The sequence below is a fragment of the Abramis brama genome (genome assembly GCF_963993115.1).
Source record: "Abramis brama genome assembly, chromosome: 2".
NCBI classification, from domain to species: Eukaryota; Metazoa; Chordata; class Actinopteri; order Cypriniformes; family Leuciscidae; genus Abramis; species Abramis brama.
The window spans coordinates 65,874,925-65,895,807 of NC_139964.1; the positions used below are offsets into that span (position 1 = coordinate 65,874,925).

Below are 20,883 nucleotides of genomic sequence, written 5' to 3' on the forward strand. Positions count from 1 at the left end.
CGTAAATGTTCTGCAACAGGGGGTTACAGACTACACGAGCTGACAACAACTCTTGTCACCCAACGACTCTATCCGGTCCCAAAACCACATTTTGTCATGAAAACATGCACAAGAAGTGGAATGGGCAATGGCGCATTGTCTATTGACGCAAGATTAAGCTTATTTCATTTCTTTGTGGAAAATCATTGCTATATGTTTTATAATGTAAATAAAACACCTGTTTTCCCTCAGAAACAGCGTCTGTGAGTGTGTGTGATGTCACACACTTCTGCTCATCATGGACTCTCTGAATCCCAGCTTCACTGAATCGACTGCAGCTCTGAACCGTCTGTCTTCAGAACTGTGACTGTTTCTCAACTTTCACTGTTGCTCTTTGACCTTTCTGTCTGCTGGTGTTGGAACTTCATCCTCAGGTTATGAATATATGAATGTACTGTTAAATATGCAGTTTTTTTTATTTATTTATTACTTACTGTCACCAACATAAACAGAGTTTTGCAGGTGTGATTGTTTAGAAATCAATTGCTTCTAAAAATTGATATTGTTAAAAAAAACATTGAAAAAAATACATGACTACTTTTTACACTATTTTAAAGTAAATGTTCTGCTTCATTTTTTGTTTGTGGTGGAAAGTAGAGAAGACTTTTTATTCTATTTTATTTACTGTAGCTACCAAGGCAGAGAGATTGTTTTGCACTAGTGCCAGTGTGAAGAGTTGCAGGGCAATGCAAACACAGAATGCAGTGTAAATCACTTTGAATAAAATCCTCTGTCAAATGTTAAATGTGAATGTATTCTGTTAAGACTTCTATTTGAAAAAAAAAAAAAATTAATTCAAAAGGAGATTTGTGCCAGTAGTGGAGTATTTCATATTATTTTTTTTTATTTGTATTAAGTTGAATCAATTACAAATTGTATCCATCACAGTTTTGTTTGTATAATTTAATTACATATTTACAATATATATAAAATATTGGTGTCAGTAAGTCAGATATTATAAAACAGCTACTGTTTTTGGGAGCACACTCCAAATACACACTCCACACTCCTATTTATTTATTTATTTATTTATTTATTTTTGACAAATGCATTACGCCGGCACAAAGACCCCAGATCCATCAATTAAGCAAAACAAAAATATTGGGTCACTGATTTTTTATGGGCTGTCAGACAAAAATAAATAAATTATGAGATGTATAGTCGGCCCAAAAAGCATGTCAGTCTTCCAGATGACCAGTCCACTCCTTCCATAGTATTTTCTTTACTGTGGAAGTCAATGGGGTCCATCAACTGTCTGGTACCAACATTCTTCAAAAATAATTAATTCTTCAAAAAATATCTTCTTTTTGTTCAACAGAGGAGATAAACTCTTACAGGTTTTTAAGTAAGTTTACTGAGTAAATGATGACAACATTTTCATTTTTGTATGAACTATCCCTTTAATCGACATCTTCAGTTTATGGTTCTGCCAGTAAACCGCCAACTCTCTGATCGCAAACAGGAAATTCGTTCTGTTTCCTCGAGACAGAACCACTTCAACCACAGCCACAGAACCGGAAGTGAGGTGGTTAAACAATCATAGTTGCGCTATACACTTAATTTTCTTTTTGTTAAATATAAGCTGTTTTCATATGGATTTTGATCAGATCCATGTCTACAATATTTAACAACAACACTTCTAAAATAAATCACTTTTTCATTATACGATATCATGATGTTGAGCAAAATTTTAAAACAGCCTATATACTTAATGTCAATGAATGGATACAAACGCAGTAGTTTATACTTCAAGGATATAGGCTACACCGTTATTATTTCAAGTAATATTAACAAATGTGTAACATGTTGTAAAGTTTTTCCCATTTGACTGTATGTTTGATCGTATTATTTATTTCATGGTCATGATGATACAAATAATACTTAAACAGCGAGTGTCACGGAACGCACGACAGCGCCTCCTCCTGGTTTCACTAGATCCCTCTCTCCTGCATACTAGGACTGCATTTCCCTCATCACCTCATTATGATTTCATCAGTTTCACCTGTGCACCCTCAGTTCCCCTTTATCTGGACTGTTCTGTTCTGTTCTCATTTGTAAAGTCTTGTTTTACCAAACCTCTGTCTCAGTTTGTATCTCTTGCTACTCAGTATTTTGACTTGATCTGGGGCCTGTTTCAATAAGGAGGTTCAACCAACTCTGAGTTAAAACTTGAACTCTGAGTTGACTTACCCTGAGATGGGAAACTCTGAGTTTTTGGTTTCAGAACAGCTGAAATTAGTTAGTTCAATCAACTCCGAGTTGACTGACTCTGAGTTAAGCGCGTGCACCACAACTATAAACAGCCATTATCAATGGAGCGCAGATATTATGAGTCACCATGGCAACAGCGCCAGACAAAAAGAGGTCTTCATATTTCTTCACATTTTAATTACTGTTATACAGTGATGGGTGTAATTAATTAATTACTAAGTAATCTAAATACTGTAATTTAATTAAAGGGATTACTTTTAATTCTTCTGTAATTTAAAGTTAAATCTGATGTAATTGTATTAGACTATAGAACAATTCTGTATAGGCTATTTAACATACATTTTTAAAAGTTCTATTTTTAATGTAACCTTCTCCCTCTACACACTTTGATCAATCGAATAATAATTCATGCAATTGTATATTGTTTATTTGAAAGCATTAAAAGTGCTGTTTCTTGTCTCTCCTTGTATTGTTCAAGTGTTTAAGGTTGACATGGGATGTAGTAATTAGTAATAAGTAGACCAATAATTTCTAAAGATAGTCATACATTAATCTAATTACACTGTTGAAGATGTCATTTGTAGTTAGTAATACAAGTAACTTGCCCAACTGTTATCAGAGGTGAAACTGGAAGAACAGTATGTTATTCAACCTAATTTTAATTTTCATGTAAGTGCAATCCTGCAGGCATTAAAAGAACATGGCAGCAGCTGAAATTTAAATATAAAAACATAATTCAGTCAAGTAAGGCTTGAGCATAGTATGGGTGTAGGCTACCTGACTTTACAAACGTGACATATTAAAGGAGACATATCATGCTTTTAAATCGTTCCTTTTTACATATAAACCATACATTTGTAGTCTATATAAAGCGGAACTACAATGCTTGGGTCTGAATTCCTCATTATTATAGCTCCACAGGCCCCTTTTCTACCCCTTTTCTGATGTGCGTCTGAGAGCAACTCGTTTTGGTGCGGTCTCTTTAAATACAATTGAGACACTTCATACCCCGCCCCCTCTCCAGGTTGCAGAGGTGACACTCGGTTCAACTCCACCCCGTTCAGCCATTTTTGTAGTTTGATAGCAGAGATACGATTATCTAGCGGCACAGAAACGTTTTATTCACACGTTATTAACAAAATGTCAACAACGGAAGACTTGTCCAGCCAGCCTTACATGTTCGAGCCAGAGTCGGAGCAGGAGCGAGATGAAAATGAAGACGACGAACCTGCAGAACAACGTCTTCATATGGATGTATCGCAATGGTGTGTACTGTATTTACACATGAAACTTTGGTCTTCCGACCTTTTACCACCGTGTCGATTTATTTTGATTAATATGTGCGAACGAGAGAGAGCAAGACAGCGTCTAGTTTGGAGACGGTGATGTCTTGTTTACACTTTCGCCTGGCTCCGAAGAGAGGGAGTGCGCGCGTGCGCGACCGGGTCTCTCTCTCTGCTCGTTCTTTCAGTTAAACATGCGCCCTGTAACAAGCGCGGCAGTTCATCTACATTAGACGGTGTAATGAAGCGTGTGGGTTACTACATCCAACAACCGAACATTTTAACTTACCCTCTCGTAACTTCTGCATCCTTTAGCTTGGACTACAAAATTGCAGCGAGAAATAAAAATGGCGGATTGCTCGAAGTGATGGGCCGGAAGTCAATGTCCTTATTTGGCAGTTCCGCTGCAAATACTGTGACGTAATAGTTCAAAAAACGTCATAGAGAACAGAAAAATCGGAACAGGTTGAAAAATATGACCAAAACAGAATATAAAGATATCAACGAAGCACCTGAAGAGAATAATTTCAACTTTTCTGTACTTCTAAACACTCCAAATATAAAACAAAATGCATTTAAGGGCTAAAAAAGTGGATTTAGCATGATATGTCCCCTTTAAATAACTAAAGCATCCAGTGTCTAGCAGTGCAGCAGCATTTTTGGCTGAGGGAATTCCTGGACGGACTTCAGAGCTAGTCCCAAAGATCCAAGGGCCTTCATAAAATGTAAGAGGTTTACATATGTGTTATTTTTTATATAGGCTATTTTTGATATTTCCATTTATTTTACTTTGGGTTAGGATTTTTGTTGGTCCCAATAGATTCTGATGGTAATATCTGTCTTTTGGAGCCTCCTGTCCCAACAGAACCCCAGGCAGTTGTAAGTCGCCTACTCAATACACCAGAAATTATGACAAATAGTGTTATAAAGTGTACTCAACCAAATGCTCATTACATGGGGATAAAGAGTTTCTGCTGCCACAGAGAGGCCTACAGAGGCAATGTTAACATTATGTGTCAAACAATCTACACATTCACATTTTTTCACATTTTTATGTGGAGTAGCCTATAGAATCTAAGTTTAAATCTAAGTATAAATGGGTATTCTTATCTCTCCCCGCGCCCCCAGAGTGTGGAAGAACAGCAGGAGGACGGTCCATCAACTTCTGGTGCACAGATCAACACAGTTCAGTGATTTTCAGTAAATGCTTAACTTTTATGCAGTAAAAGTTTAATTCTGTAGAATTTGTTTAGAACTACATTATGTAACTCTAATCTACTACTGTGTTTTCAGTTGCCAGTTAAGGAGTTATATAGACTTCATCTTATTAAAAAAAAATACAAAAATAGCAATATTTTATTTATTAATAAAAATTAATTTTATTAATAAAAATGTACTGAAAGAATGAATGATGTGTTTAAACACCACTTCCTCTTTAAAAAAGGGGAGGAGACCGAAAGAAACTCTGGGTTTACTGAAGAAAACCTGCTCCCGACCAGGTTAGGTTCACAGAGTAAGTCACCATGGTAACTGACTCTGAGTATAAGTTACCTCTCTTTCTGAAACAGGCTTGACTTACTCTGCTTTCTCAGGTTTAACATACCTCCCATTCTGAAACAGAACAGAAAATCCCTCATTTCAGGGTTAACATACTCAGAGTTCCTCCTTTCTGAAACAGGCCCCTGGTGTATTTGAACTTGGACTCTGAACTTGTTTGTGAACCTTTGCTGCCTGCCTCTGACTACTGCTTGTTTGACTACGATTCTGGATTGCCCTTGTCTTCTTTTGAGTTTGTTATCTTCTGTAATAAATATCTGCAAATGGATCCGACCGTCTCTGCCTCTCTGTCACAGCGAGTATGTGACGTATTTAATGTCAAATAAAAATAACCATTTAATGCAACGCCAGAACAAGTGAAACCTGACTCTGTATGAAAACAAATAAGATATTTAAAAAAAAAAAGAAAAGAAAAAAAAGGTTTAAAACGTATTTAAACGGCTCATAATACAAATAAAAACATGAAAAAAAAAGAATCATCTTAAAACACAAAACTGTTGACCCTTAAAGGGGTCTGTGGCGAGCACGACGAGGTCGAGGGCCGTGGGAGGACGGCGCGAGGCCGGTGGCGTGATTGATAATGAGCGACACGTGCGCGACGCACCGGTCTCGCATCTCTCACGGAGGAGCGGAAGCATAAAGGAGGAGCGACGACAGTGAAGAGCGAGAGAGGAACAGGCCTGTGTTTTAGTTGATGTTTTGTTTCTGTTTTGTGTGGCCAGCAGTCGTCCGTGAGGGGCTGCTGGCTTTTACTTCCATTTTGTATTTGGTTTATTTTTATCATTAAAATGTTGAATGTTCGCCGGTTCCCGCCTCCTTCTTCCCGTAACATATGAACTCCGTTACAGGGTCATATAATGCCATTTTTGTACAAGCTAATATGATTCTTTAGGGTCTAAATTAAAAGTTTGTAAAATACTTTAATTAAAAATTCTCATTAGTATTGTAAGAAAACACTCATTTTACCTGGTCAAAAACAGCTCTGTTTTTTTTAGGACGCCGTTTAAGTGCATGTGTCTTTAAATGATAATGAGCTTTGCTCACCCCGCCCCTCTGTTCTGTGGGCGTTTTGACACAACACATGTAGCCTGACTACGTCAGACTTCGTACTTCCGCTCAATTTCAGTTCGCTTCTGTACTCAATCTGAGATAGCGCCCTGTCTTTCCGTTTTCCTCCGTGACGTAGACGCTGATTGTACCGTGGATGCGTAGATTTACTTTACATAATATCCAAAAGTCGTTCACAACCATGTTCACTCCGGTATTTCGCTCGATGGTTTTGTTTTCCCATCATACATGTGTTTACAGTTGAAGTTAGATGCGGCTGAGCCTGGGCATAACACACGTCATAACCAAACGTTATGTGATTGGCTTACGGGTAACCAATGATTTTAAACTTCAGACAAGACTAGATGTCTTAAGGCGGAGTAACTTCCGGCATCACCGGCGGCCATCTTACCACAGGGAAGCTGTGAATTAAGGTGAGTGATCAGCACGCACACAATTCCTCTTATCTCGCTGAAATCTTGACGGATTTACAAGCGGTTTGGTTTCTTACAAACGTTATTAAAGTGGCTATAATTATTTCATATGGAAGTCCATTGTTATAATTATACATACAGGTATGTATGCAGTATCATAACTACATCTCTGACGTTTATAACAAACCAAACCGTTTGAAAATCAGTAGAAAATTTAGCAAATTATGGTTATTTAAAAGTACATGCACCATGTTACGAGTGAGCGAACACCCTGTGGTAAGATGACCGCTGTGTGCAGACGTCGACCTCCTTTGGCCAGCAGTGCGCATGAGACATCTAGCCTTTATTATATGATATCTATGTGTGCAACCATATCAATTTGAACCGGAGTCGGACCCGGAACAAGATGACGGCCCGAAGAAGTTCGACAATTAAGGCTCGGACAGGACGTTTCTGAATGGTTGGTTAACGTAATGTTACTTTGATCTATCTTTGTATGTACTGGCAGGGTAGAGTAGTGTACGGTGGCCCAGTAGTGCACAGCACAACGGAATAGCCACAACACAACGGAATAGCCACAACACAACGGAAACAAGCCACAACACAACGAAATAGCCACAACACAACGGAATAGCCACAACTGTCACAGTGTTGGGTTTGTGTTCCCCGGGTGTCCACTAGATGTCCTCCTTCCCCGGTGTCACTCACATCATGAACTACGTTTCCCATCATCCTGTCTGGCTACCACTGATCATTACACTCAGGTGTTCCCCATCATCATGCACTCAGCTGTTTCCCCTCACCTTGTTAGTGTCGGTGTATATACAGTGAGGAAAATAAGTATTTGAACACCCTGCTATTTTGCGAGTTCTCCCACTTAGAAATCATGGAGGGGTTTGAAATTGTCATCGTAGGTGCATGTCCACTGTGAGAGACATAATCTAAAAAAAAAAATCCAGAAATCACAATGTATGATTTTTTAACTATTTATTTGTATGATACAGCTGCAAATAAGTATTTGAACACCTGAGAAAATCAATGTTAATATTTGGTACAGTAGCCTTTTTTTGCAATTACAGAGGTCAAACGTTTCCTGTAGTTTTTCACCAGGTTTGCACACACTGCAGGAGGGATTTTGGCCCACTCCTCCACACAGATCTTCTCTAGATCAGTCAGGTTTCTGGGCTGTCGCTGAGAAACACGGAGTTTGAGCTCCCTCCAAAGATTCTCTATTGGGTTTAGGTCTGGAGACTGGCTAGACCACGCCAGAACCTTGATATGCTTCTTACAGAGCCACTCCTTGGTTATCCTGGCTGTGTGCTTCGGGTCATTGTCATGTTGGAAGACCCAGCCTCGACCCATCTTCAATGCTCTAACTGAGGGAAGGAGGTTGTTCCCTAAAATCTCGCAATACATGGCCCCGGTCATCCTCTCCTTAATACAGTGCAGTCACCCTGTCCCATGTGCAGAAAAACACCCCCAAAGCATGATGCTACCACCCCCATGCTTCACAGTAGGGATGGTGTTCTTGGGATGGTACTCATCATTCTTCTTCCTCCAAACACGTTTAGTGGAATTATGACCAAAAAGTTCTATTTTGGTCTCATCTGACCACATGACTTTCTCCCATGACTCCTCTGGATCATCCAAATGGTCATTGGCAAACTTAAGACGGGCCTTGATATGTGCTGGTTTAAGCAGGGGAACCTTCCGTGCCATGCATGATTTCAAACCATGACGTCTTAGTGTATTACCAACAGTAACCTTGGAAACGGTGGTCCCAGCTCTTTTCAGGTCATTGACCAGCTCCCCCCGTGTAGTTCTGGGCTGATTTCTCACCTTTCTTAGGATCATTGAGACCCCACGAGGTGAGATCTTGCATGGAGCCCCAGTCTGAGGGAGAATGACAGTCATGTTTAGCTTCTTCCATTTTCTAATGATTGCTCCAACAGTGGACCTTTTTTCACCAAGCTGCTTGGCAATTTCCCCATAGCCCTTTCCAGCCTTGTGGAGGTGTACAATTTTGTCTCTAGTGTCTTTGGACAGCTCTTTGGTCTTGGCCATGTTAGTAGTTGGATTCTTACTGATTGTATGGGGTGGACAGGTGTCTTTATGCAGCTAACGACCTCAGACAGGTGCATCTAATTTAGGATAATAAATGGAGTGGAGATGGACATTTTAAAGGCAGACTAACAGGTCTTTGAGGGTCAGAATTCTAGCTGATAGATAGGTGTTCAAATACTTATTTGCAGCTGTATCATACAAATAAATAGTTAAAAAATCATATATTGTGATTTCTGGATTTTTTTTTTAGATTATGTCTCTCACAGTGGACATGCACCTACGATGACAATTTCAGACCCCTCCATGATTTCCAAGTGGGAGACCTTGCAAAATAGCAGGGTGTTCAAATACTTATTTTCCTCACTGTATATCCTGTTTGTGTCAGTGTTTGTCACTGAGTCCTTGTAGCATATCACACCACTTCTGACGTTTGTTTCTGCCTGGTTCCTGTTTTGTTCTTGTTTTTGGATTGCCTTTATGGATTTTGACATTTTGCCTGGACTGGTTTTGTGAGTACGGATTACCCCAATAAATACTGCAAATTGGATCTCTCTTGTTTCCTGTGTGTGTGTGTGGATCGTGACAGAAGGACTCAGTCACCACAAAGATCCAGCGGTATGTTTTCAAACTTCTCTTCCCCAGCCACCGAGCGGGAGAGGAGAGATTTGTTTAAGGGAACCCGTCTAGTCATTTTTCGTGGGACCCGTGGAGGCCGCAGGGGAGGAGGTGGTGGATATGGACCCCAACACCACTCGCCGCTTTGGTCTTTTTTCAGCCCCGAGCCCGAACTGTCCAGCGGTTCCAGATCTGAGCCAGGGTTTAGCCCAGTGGACCCTGTTCCGGTGGTCCCGAAACGGAGAAGGAGAAGGAAGACTTCCTCCATGCCAGTTCCGGTGGTCCCAGTTCCGGTGGTCCCGAGTCCGGTGGTCCCCAGTCCGGTGGTCCCAGTTCCGGTGGTCCCAGTTCCGGTGGTCCCGAGTCCGGTGGTCCCAGAACTCCCCATCATCAGTCCTGCCATGGCCAGGAAGGCTGTGTCCCTCTTCTATGCAGTGGTGGTACTGCATGCGTGGAGGAGACAGCGCTTCTGCCAAGCCTGTGTCTTCGGACAAGATGGCCGCCGCCGAGACTGTTCACGTCACGTCTGACCAGTCAGAAACTGTTCACGCCATGTATGCACCGCCTGAGCCCTCAGTGACCACGACACTGGCCATTATGGCCACAGCCATGTGGTGTGTGTGGGCTGCGCACACACTTGAGCCGGTGGTGCCAGTTCCAGTGCCAGTTCCAGTGGTGCCAGTTCCTGTTCCTGAGCCGGTGGTGCCAGTTCCAGTGCCTGAGCCGGTGGTGCCAGTTCCAGTGCCTGAGCCGTGGCCGCCCGAGGGGTCGTCTCCACCCTGGCCACCCGATGGACTGGCGTCTCCGTCCTGGCCGGCCGTGGAGAAGTCTCCGCCGTGGCCGCTCGAGGGGAAGTCTCCGCCGTGGCCGCTCGAGGGAGAGTCTCCGCCCTGGCCGCCCGATGGACTGTCGTCTCCACCCTGGCCGCCCGAGGGAAAGTCTCCGCCCTGGCCGCCCGATGGACTGTCTTATGCTTCGCCCTGGCTGCCCGATGGACTGTCTTCTGCTTCGCCCTGGCCGTCCGATGGACTGTCTTCTGCTTCGCCCTGGTCGCCCGATGGACTGTCTTCTGCTTCGCTCTGGCCGCCCGATGGACTGTCTTCTGCTTCGCCCTGGCCGCCGGCTAGACCGTCACCCCCTGTTCCTGTTTCCCTTCATGGACCTGGCCCCCCATCCCTCCCCCTGATCCTCCACCGTTCCACCTCCCGCCTGGAATCTTGTTTTGTTTTGTTGTATTTGTCGTCTTGGAGCGTCTGGTAGCCGCTCCGTAGAGGGGGGGTTATGTCACAGTGTTGGGTTTGTGTTCCCCGGGTGTCCACTAGATGTCCTCCTTCCCCGGTGTCACTCACATCATGAACTACGTTTCCCATCATCCTGTCTGGCTACCACTGATCATTGCACTCAGCTGTTTCCCCTCACCTTGTTAGTGTCGGTGTATATATATCCTGTTTGTGTCAGTGTTTGTCACTGAGTCCTTGTAACATATCACACCACTTCTGACGTTTGTTTCTGCCTGGTTCCTGTTTTGTTCTTGTTTTTGGATTGCCTTTATGGATTTTGACCTTTTGCCTGGACTGGTTTTGTGAGTACGGATTACCCCAATAAATACTGCAAATTGGATCTCTCTTGTTTCCTGTGTGTGTGTGGATCGTGACAACAACACAACGGAATAGCCACAACACAACGGAAACAAGCCACAACACAACGGAAATGATCCCAACCACTAGGGGGCAGGGACGGCACTGAAAAGCCGATATTTCCTCAGGAGTCGAATCGGGACACGACAAGAGATTATCTGTGTAAGTGATGGGATCTTAATATGTGTAATTTATTTTTAAATTAACAAAATATTTTAACTGAACGTTTTGATATCCTGATAATCTTAATGTATCGATTCATGAAACGAGCAGAATATGATAAACTAATTTTGATTTAGACAATTTAGCTCTGCTTTTGTTTCATGAACACCCCTGATAGTTAACATTAGCTGAAATGTTATCATTTCAACCATTGTCTTCCTAGGCTGGCATGTTTTCAATCAATCAATCAATTTTTATTTGTAAAGCGCTTTACAACAACCAAAGTTGATCAAAGCGCTGGACAGAGACAAAGATAAAGGCAAAAAATAAATGAGTGAAATACAAAACAATACAATAAAATAAAATACAACACATCTATAAAACCATTATGCTAATCAGTTGTCCATCAGAAGAGATAGTGCTTCAGCCTGGTCTTGAACAGGGGCAGGTCCATGATGGAGCGTAGTTCCAGGGGCAGAGCGTTCCAGAGTTTTGGCCCCGCTACCGCAAAGGCACGATCACCCCACTTTTTGCACCTGGACCGTGGGACCACCAGCAGATGTTGTTCAGAGGAGCACAAGGCTCTACTGGGCTGGTAAGGGGTCAGCATGTTACACAGATAGAGAGGTGCAAAGCCATGGATGGAGCAGAAAACAAACAGTAGAATCTTAAACTGGATTCTGAACTCGACCGGGAGCCAATGGAGAGAGTACAGGACAGGAGTGATGTGGTCATGTTTACGGGTGTTGGTAAGAAGCCGGGCTGCTGCATTCTGCACAAGCTGTAGACGGTGCAGAGAGGCCTGATTTAACCCGATGTAGAGGGCGTTGCAGTAGTCCAAGCATGAACTAATAAAAGCGTGGATTGTTTTCTCGAGGTCACTACGGCTGAGAAATGGTTTGTCTTTGGCCAACCGACGAAGCTGGAAGAAACTTGCCCTGATCACAGAGTCTACCTGTTTATCGAGCTTCACACTGCTGTCCAAAATCACTCCAAGATTCCTGACTACAAGACTGAGGTGGGTGGTCAGAGGTGCAAGGTCGGGAGCTGCCTTTGTTGAACTAGAGGCATCAAAGAGGATAAATTCAGTCTTTGATTCATTTAGACAGAGGAAATTTTGTGACAGCCAATGTTTAATGTCATGCAGACATGTCTGGATGGACTGTGTATCTGGGAAGTTCTGTGCAACTGGCAGATAGATTTGTACATCGTCTGCATACAGATGGAAAGAGACATTATGCCGTGATATCACAGAACCTAAGGGGAGCATGTACAAGGAAAATAGAGCAGGGCCGAGGATGGAACCCTGTGGCACACCAGAGGAAAATGGGGCTGGAGAGGAAGAAAGATCATTGATCATCACAGAAAAAGTTATATCTGCTAGATATGACTTGAACCACTGCAGCACGGGGCCTTGAAGGCCCACCTGCTGGGCCAGACGGGTCAGGAGGATAGAATGGTCCACCGTATCAAATGCTGCAGTAAGGTCCAGCATTACCAACAGCACAGGTTTTTTAGCATCCAAGGATAGCAGGATGTCGTTCTGCACTTTTAACAGTGCAGATTCTGTGCTGTGGCGTGCCCTGAAACCAGATTGAAATTGTTCAAAAATGTGGTTTTGGTCCAAGAATAATTGAAGTTGTATGAAGACGAGCTTTTCCAGAACTTTAGAGAGAAAGGGCATGAAAACCTGAATTCATGAAGGCAAGTAGCAAATTCATCAGCTGTAGTAGAAGTGATGGTACGGCGGCTACAAGCTGGGGCAAGGGATTTTGCTGGAGGTGAGGGGGGCGTGAAATCAAATATAATGGGAAAGTGGTCTGAAATGCAAGTGTCCAGTATTTCTGTGTTTAATATTGGGAGGCCATGTGAAATTATGAGGTCTAGCGTGTGACCATGTTTGTGTGTGGGAGCATTCACTGACTGAGTTAGATCAAAGGAGGTTAGCAGGTTTTGGAAATCATTAATTAATTGACTGGATGGACCGCAAACATGAATATTTAAATCCCCACAAATAAGAAAATTATCATATTTTGGCATTACATCAGCAAGAAAATCAGTAAATTCAGAGATGAAATCCTTATTATATTTAGGAGGGCGATATAGAACAGCACACAGTATGGGGGATGTCAATTGTATCAGGAATAACTGCAGTTCAAAGCTACTGTAGTTCTTACATGGGATGGAGCGACAGTTTATGTTCTTCTGATTGTACACTGTGGCAAGCCCACCTCCACGGCTTGTCACTCTCGGTGTATTCAGGAAAGAATAGCCAGGGGGGAGGAGCTCAGAAAAAGCGCTGTTGTCACCTGGTTTGATCCAGGTCTCCGTCAAAAAGAAGACATCTAACTCGCGAGTGGAGATGAAGTCATTCAGGACAAACGTCTTGTTTGTGACTGAGCGAGCGTTCAACAGAGCTGCACGCACCGGTCTGTTGTTTCCAGTCTGGCGAGGAACTGCGCGGCTGAGAGGGAGATTCTCTTTCACGCTGCCCTGCCGGTGGATCCGCGCAGGCCGGCGAAGAGGAAGCGGACAGCAGGTGTCTGGGAGAACCGGTGGGAGCCATCGGCAGCTGTACTGCAGAAAGCGATGTAGATCAAACCCTCCATGACCCTCGGACATATTCTTGAAGCAGCCGAAAACACCCATGTTGACGGAACAAGATGCCAGGTATTCTTTGATTTTTACATGAAAACCGCCTCTCTTTCCTCGTCTCCTGCGTCTCCCGCTGCGAGGCAGCGGACAAATAGGACGCCACAGATAGACCGGCACGGAAGCTAGGAATGGCGGTAGATTTGAATCTCCAGCAAATCCAGGCAAGTTGGTGGTCATGTTACCGCATATTTGTAACAGTGTCAGGCGGTCGTACACAAATATCGATGATACATTGCGGATGAAAACAGAGATTAGCACAATGATCGCTAGCAAACATAACAGAAAAGGACGGCGTGCCAAACACAGCGGCGCCATCTTGTTTTGTCCATTTTGTGGAAACGATCTGAGAACTATTACAGCCTTTTGCAGCTCGTGTGGCTCTAATGTCCAGTTTTTGTCTGAAGAAATTGAACATGGTATGTATGCGTTAAGTCTGCCTTAGAACCTCAAGTGTAAGTCTAAACCTTAAGTTACTGTTATTTGAGCACACTTTTTAAGTTTATTAACTGAATTCTGAGTCAGATGTTTCTACCAATTTAAGTTGTTACTTAATAATACCCTTTCTATTATATATTGTATCATTTGTTGATGGTTAGAGTCATCAGTCCATGTTTGTGAGGATGATCTTCTTCGAAAGTACTTCAGAGATGGACACAGTTACAGTGTCATTGTGGATTTCTTGGCATCAAAGCACAACATTAAAATGAGCCTTCGTACCCTGAAAAAAAAATTGAATAGACTGTCCTTGTACAAACGAAAAAACTACTCGCCTTTGGACACTGTCCAGACAGCTATTGCTAGCGAGTTGAGTGGTTCTGGACAGCATTATGGTTACCGCACAATGTGCCAGACCCTGCGTCAAAAACACAATCTTACAGTGAGAAGGCAAAATGTAATGCTTATGATGGCAGACCTTGATCCATTAGGCATTGAACAACGCTCAAGAAGAAGATTTGTGAGAAGGATTTACCATTCTTTGGGGGCAAATCATGTCTGGCACATTGATGGCTATGACAAATTAAAACCATATGGTTTGGCTATAAGTGGCTGCATTGATGGTTACTCACGCAAAGTGATGTGGTTAAACTGTGGAGCTAGCAATAATAACCCAGACATTATAGCTGCTTATTACCTACAGTGTGCCACACAATTTGGAGTCATACCAAAGCTTCTTCGCACAGACTGTGGCACTGAAAATGGATCTATGGCTGCAATCCACTGTTCACTGAGATCAGTCCACACAGATGACCTTGCAGGGGCTTCAAGCCACATGGCTCCTCAACCACAAACCAACGTATTGAAAGCTGGTGGTCATATCTCAGAAAACAAAGGTATAATAGTCTAAACAGACATATTTAGGGGTTTTATTTAATATCTTATCTTGCTGAATTTTAGTTTAGTTTGAGTTTAAATTTAGTTTGAGTTTAATGTGTTGCAACCCTCGTGTTGTTTCAATCCTTTATGAATTTCTTTCTTCTGCTGAACAGGAAGGAATATATTTAGAAGAATGTCAGTAACCAGACAGTTTCTGGTCTCATTTACTTCCATAGTAGGAAAAAAATATACTATGAAAGTCAATGAGTCCAGAAACTGTCTGGTTACTGACATTCTTCTAAATATCTTCCTTTCTGTTCAGCAGAAGAAAGAAATTCATAAAGGATTGAAACAACACGAGGGTGAGTATATGATGACAGAATTTTCATTTTAAAGTGGAGTATCCCTTTAAAATATGTCAGTGCCATTCTTTTGTCACAAGATGCACACTAGTAATGTTTTTTTGTTTTGTTTTCTGGGACCACATTTACACAGGTCTCAGTTCTGGATGGATCTTCTGAATGACCTGAAAGAGAGGCAACTCTTTAATGGCAGTCATGAACACATATGCTTGGTGCGTTTTGTGTTTTTAAATGTGCTACAGATGGACCTTAATGAATGCAAAGAAATTTGGAAGACTCACACCATTAGGGCAGTTAAACAGTCTCGCTCTCCTAATGGTAAACCGGATGCAATGTACGCTCTTCCACACAGGTCAGTATATGACTATATTAAATATTTAACTTATTTGCATTTTTGTAATGGAATTGTTAAAATTATATTTAACACACAACTTCAAACTCACCATAATGTTTTTCCAAAGCCATATGGCTTACTTCCATATAACAAAAAAATTAGATATTATACACAATGTTAGTCTCACTCACCGTTTACTTTCATTCAGTGTTCTTCTGTAAAATTAAACTGAAAGGAGATTGTGGCTAACATTCTATTCCACAAAAGAAAGTCATTCAACTTTGGATTGACGAGGTTTAGTAGACAGTTTTATTTTGGGGAAAAGATGGAATTTATAATTAAATACAAATGAACCTTTATCGCTGTACCTTTAGTTTTCACACTAAACTTTTTCCTCTTTTACTTAAAGGTTTAATGGGAGAGAATGTGGATTTTGTGTCTCAGAGGAAGACTTGAACCAGTTTTTCTTTGAACCTACTCTTAGTACATGTGGAGATGAACAGCTTTAGACAAACTTTGAAGAACTGTGCATTCAAAGCAATCTGACTACACCTCACACCTGGGAGACTGGTGTGGAGAACTATATAACTTTAAAAAACATGGCCCGCATTTAAACTCTGGTTAGTTCAGAAACAACTGTTCCAAATAAAAGAAAATTCTAAAGGGATAGTTCACCCAAAAATGAAAACTGTCATTTACTCACCCTCATGTTCCAAACCTGTATGAGTTTCTTTCTTGTGTTGAACACAGAAGATATTTTTTTTAGAATGTTGATAACCAGAGACTTGACAGTACCCACTGACTTCCATAGTACAGGTTTGGAACATGAGGGTGAGTTTTCATTTTTGGGTGAACTATCCCTTTAACATTTTACTTTGTTCTACTCAGTGCAATCCAAAACCAGGTGAGTTTTGGATACCAAAGTCCATTGCACTTTTGAACTCTTCATAGCTTTTGGACATTGGCAATTTGATTGTATTGGCACATGTGCTGGCAATGGGAAATTTAGAAGTCCTCTCAAAAGTCAGTTGGGGCTGAGGCACAATTGTTGAAGGAGGCAGTGAATCCAGTCCTGTAGCGAACATTAGAATGTCCTGGAGGGAGATTCCGGTTTCTTGTTCTAAAAAAAAAAAAGGAATATTATGAAATATGTACAAAACAACAATAAAATATGATGTTCAATCCTTTACCTCCAGTGTCAAGCAGATAGTCTCTCCAGTATCCTAAAATCCTTGTGTCTTCTTGTCGTCTGGTGCTACCAACTTCACTGAGCTGAGCCTTGAAGACAGCCTCCAGTGATTCAGGTGTTAGTTTCTCACCACTGTAGCACATGTAGGGTCTGAATACACTTGGATGTTGTTCCAGGGCATGGATGACATCCAGGGTGGAAAGACCGTCGCTAAATCTGGAAGCAAAACAAAGTAATGATAATAATGATAATGATAATATGCTCTCAAATTAGGAACCAACTTACCTTTGTACTGAGTATTGGTTTCTGTAAATTATGTACCACTGTATGAAATCCTTCACAATGTTTTCTTTGCCTTCTACACTTTGTGGGTAATCGAAACAACCAGCAGTCTGCAGAAAGCTGGCATACTTATCCATGAGCATGTGTAATTCATCCAAAGATGCTGCACTAGATATCTGGTAAATAGGACACATTCAAGAGCAATTAAATTCTAATACATTTTTCTAAAAGCAAATACCAAAAAAATATTGTAACTGTTAATCCTTAAACCATTGTTTACACACACACACACACACACACACACACACACACACACACACAAAATCTTAAAATGAGCTTAAATAATTTAATGTACGTCAAGTAAAGCTGCCTTCATGGTCTCATCTGTTATATCTTCAACAGTACCATTAATGTCAACCCTCCCAGTGAGGTGATTGTATAGCATATCTGAGAGGAAGCGAGGACCTGGACCACCGTAATTTACCTGCACTGTTAAAGGTGAGAAATCTCCTATTTTCTGGACCATCAAAGATTCTCTGTGTCCTTAAACAGTCCATTAGGAGGGTTAGAAACTCACGTTTGGGACCACCTGTGTCCACTGCATCTTCATTTGTGCCTTCGTCATCTGTGAATTTAACAAGCATGTCGTGTAATGGGTTGTATGATGCACGTCTGAATCCACGAATTGCTCCATCACAAACATTAGCTCTATTTATGTTGAATCGGCTGCAAGATGTTTTTTATTATCTTCAATGAGAGATCTGACACAATGTCTGCAGAAGTTAATACATCAGTGCTGTAATAAATAAAGAGGTTTTGATTAAGTTAAGCAAAATAATAATGAAATAAAAAAAGTCAATAAATTTAGGAACATGACATTGAGACAGTAATTCATAAATTAATTACCTTTCTTCTTGAACATGTTGTCTGCTATCATCGGATGCTTCCGAGTCACTTTCGATTATTATTGGTGCATAGAGACGTGTGTAATTGCTGAAAAAAGACAGATTAACAGGAATTTACATCCATTGACATACAAAAGTAATTGTAGGCTACTTGTAAAGCAATTCATTTATTTTTTTAAATTCTTTTTGAGGTAATACAAGTAGCTTACGTGTAGCACTTTTGTTGGCCATGTGTGTGTTCTTTGATATTTGTTCCATTTTTTCCTGCTTCCTAGATTTGTCAGAAATATAACAATTATTAAAATAACATTATAACTGACCATTATAAAGAGAGAATACATTTTTTCATTTGTTGTAACAAAGTAACTTTGCAAGGTATGAACAATTATGAACTTACTTTGTCCAAAGAAGGCAGAGAGACATCAGGGGGTCTGAAAAACAACTACTGTGTATTAATTTGAACAACTCCACTCCTAACCTCCAAATAATGTCTTGTTAACTATGCTAATACCTGTTTGATGTGCTTCCTGCATTTGGTGTGCTTGCTTCATCTGGAACATCCCATATCTGTAAAAACAAAAAAACAAGCCACTTGTTAAAATGAGTTACAATTAAATGTTATATTTATGTAAGGAGACATGCAATTAAATGCACCCACCAAAGTGTCACTCTCATAATGTGGACTGTGAGAGGTAGACTTTACTTGCACTTCACTGTCTTCACTAGAAGAATCCCCAGAGCAGTCTTCAAACAACAATGAAAGTAATAAATTCACTTCAATTTAAACCCATTCGTGTAAATAGTGTTTTATACATTATGTCTTTGTAAGATTTTCATTAAATTAAATATGCTTACCATTGGCTAAAAAGTCTTGAAATGTGCTTAGAAACAGTGTTATTCTTTGATAAGCCTTTCCAATTGCCTCTTTGTACAGGTGTAGTTTGAAAGGGGTGTTTGTTCCTGGAATGTTTTTCACCTCTGAACCATCTGGGTACAGCAATACATAGGGGCCCTCTTCCATATCCTGATTAAAATCTCTTACTTTCTTTTCAGCAGCAATTAACAGTTGCTCAGATGACCAATTAGGTTGAACATCAAGAGGCAGGGTCTTCCCTCTGATAGGCTTTAGAACACCACGATGTCTCCACATAACTCCAACATAAATTTACACATGAAAAGAATAAATAAAAATGTTAAGTGTCACAAACTGAAATTTAAAATTAGCTTTAACTTGGGGCATGTGACTATTTTATAAAATATTTATAAAAAACTATTTTGTCAATGAAAATAATACTGATAGATTAAAAGATACTCATGTTTTTGAAAATAGTTGATATCTTTATTTTCTCAATTCCGCAACTGGACTGAATTCCATAGGAAACAGACATGGGTTAGGGGTAATCATGATTCTAACTAACTATCCTTTAAAGTAATTATGAAATGGAAGTTGCAATAGTCTTCATCCCTATTGTGGCATATACAAGATACCTTCACTGATTTTTTATCCTTCTTAGAAGATTCCTGACTTTTCTTAGTAAAGAAGGTTTTCCTCTCCTTCTCCTTCAAAGCCCTGAACTTCATGAAGGAATCCACTGTACTTCTCTCTGATTTCCCTGCTTCAAACACATTGTCATAGAAATCTCTCAAATTATACTTGACAGTTCACCAAGCAAATATTGTTGCCTACCTGCACTCGTGCTTGCCTCATTTTCATCAGGAACTTTATCTTTCAGAAATTTTACACTTTTACCACATGCACTGCAAAAACTGAACTGTTTCCAGTGTAGCGCCACAAAATGGACAATACATTGTGATCTGTAAAAAATTGTTAACTTCAGGGAAGAAGCAGCCTGTTAAAAGGGCATTCAGACTAACAATAATCTTTTGAAATAAAATGTCAACGCAAAATCACAGTGACTAACTTTATCTATCTAACAGTTACTGCACTGGACAAATATTGTGTTAAAGTGTTTAACAACACTAAAATTAAACATACATTTTAATATTTACTTGTTTTTACTTACATTCACATTCTTCGTGCGAGTGAAAAGCATCCAGACCGCCAGCGATAACGCGTGGGAGATAGAGAGCAATTTACCGTTTCCGGAGACCACCTGCCCCCCTGGTGGTCGGGAGCATTTCCGTTGTGTTGTGGCTATTTCGGGCTATTTCGTTGTGTTGTGGCTATTCCGTTGTGTTGTGGCTATTCCGTTGTGTTGTGGCTATTTCGTTGTGTTGTGGCTTGTTTCCGTTGTGTTGTGGCTATTCCGTTGTGTTGTGGCTATTCCGTTGTGTTGTGGCTATTACGTTGTGTTGTGGCTTGTTTCCGTTGTGTTGTGGCTATTCCGTTGTGTTGTGGCTATTCCGTTGTGTTGTGGCTATTCCGTTGTGTTGTGGCTATTTCGTTGTGTTGTGGCTTGTTTCCGTTGTGTTGTGGCTATTCCGTTGTGTTGTGGCTATTCCGTTGTGTTGTGGCTATTACGTTGTGTTGTGGCTTGTTTCCGTTGTGTTGTGGCTATTTCGTTGTGTTGTGGCTATTTCGTTGTGTTGTGGCTTGTTTCCGTTGTGTTGTGGCTATTTCGTTGTGTTGTGGCTTGTTTCCGTTGTGTTGTGGCTATTCCGTTGTGTTGTGGCTTGTTTCCGTTGTGTTGTGGCTATTTCGTTGTGTTGTGGCTATTCCGTTGTGTTGTGGCTATTCCGTTGTGTTGTGGCTATTTCGTTGTGTTGTGGCTATTCCGTTGTGTTGTGGCTATTCCGTTGTGTTGTGGCTATTTCGTTGTGTTGTGGCTTGTT

The 20,883-nt window shown here is 41.0% G+C and overlaps 1 protein-coding gene across 3 annotated transcripts in view; it reads left to right on the plus strand.

Moving 5' to 3' along the window:
* The window catches only part of LOC311075174 (CD48 antigen-like), a 66,834-nt gene that overhangs the window by 3,440 nt on the left and 42,511 nt on the right, over window positions 1-20,883 (plus strand). The window contains exon 6 of one of the 3 annotated variants that reach the window (XR_014604429.1): window positions 232-413. The exons of 1 other annotated variant lie outside the window; for it this stretch is intronic. The gene's annotated coding sequence lies outside the window, so the exon portion shown is untranslated. Of the gene's footprint in view, window positions 1-231; window positions 825-20,883 lie in introns of those variants that run through there. One more of the 3 variants, XM_084102375.1, reaches the window with a different exon arrangement.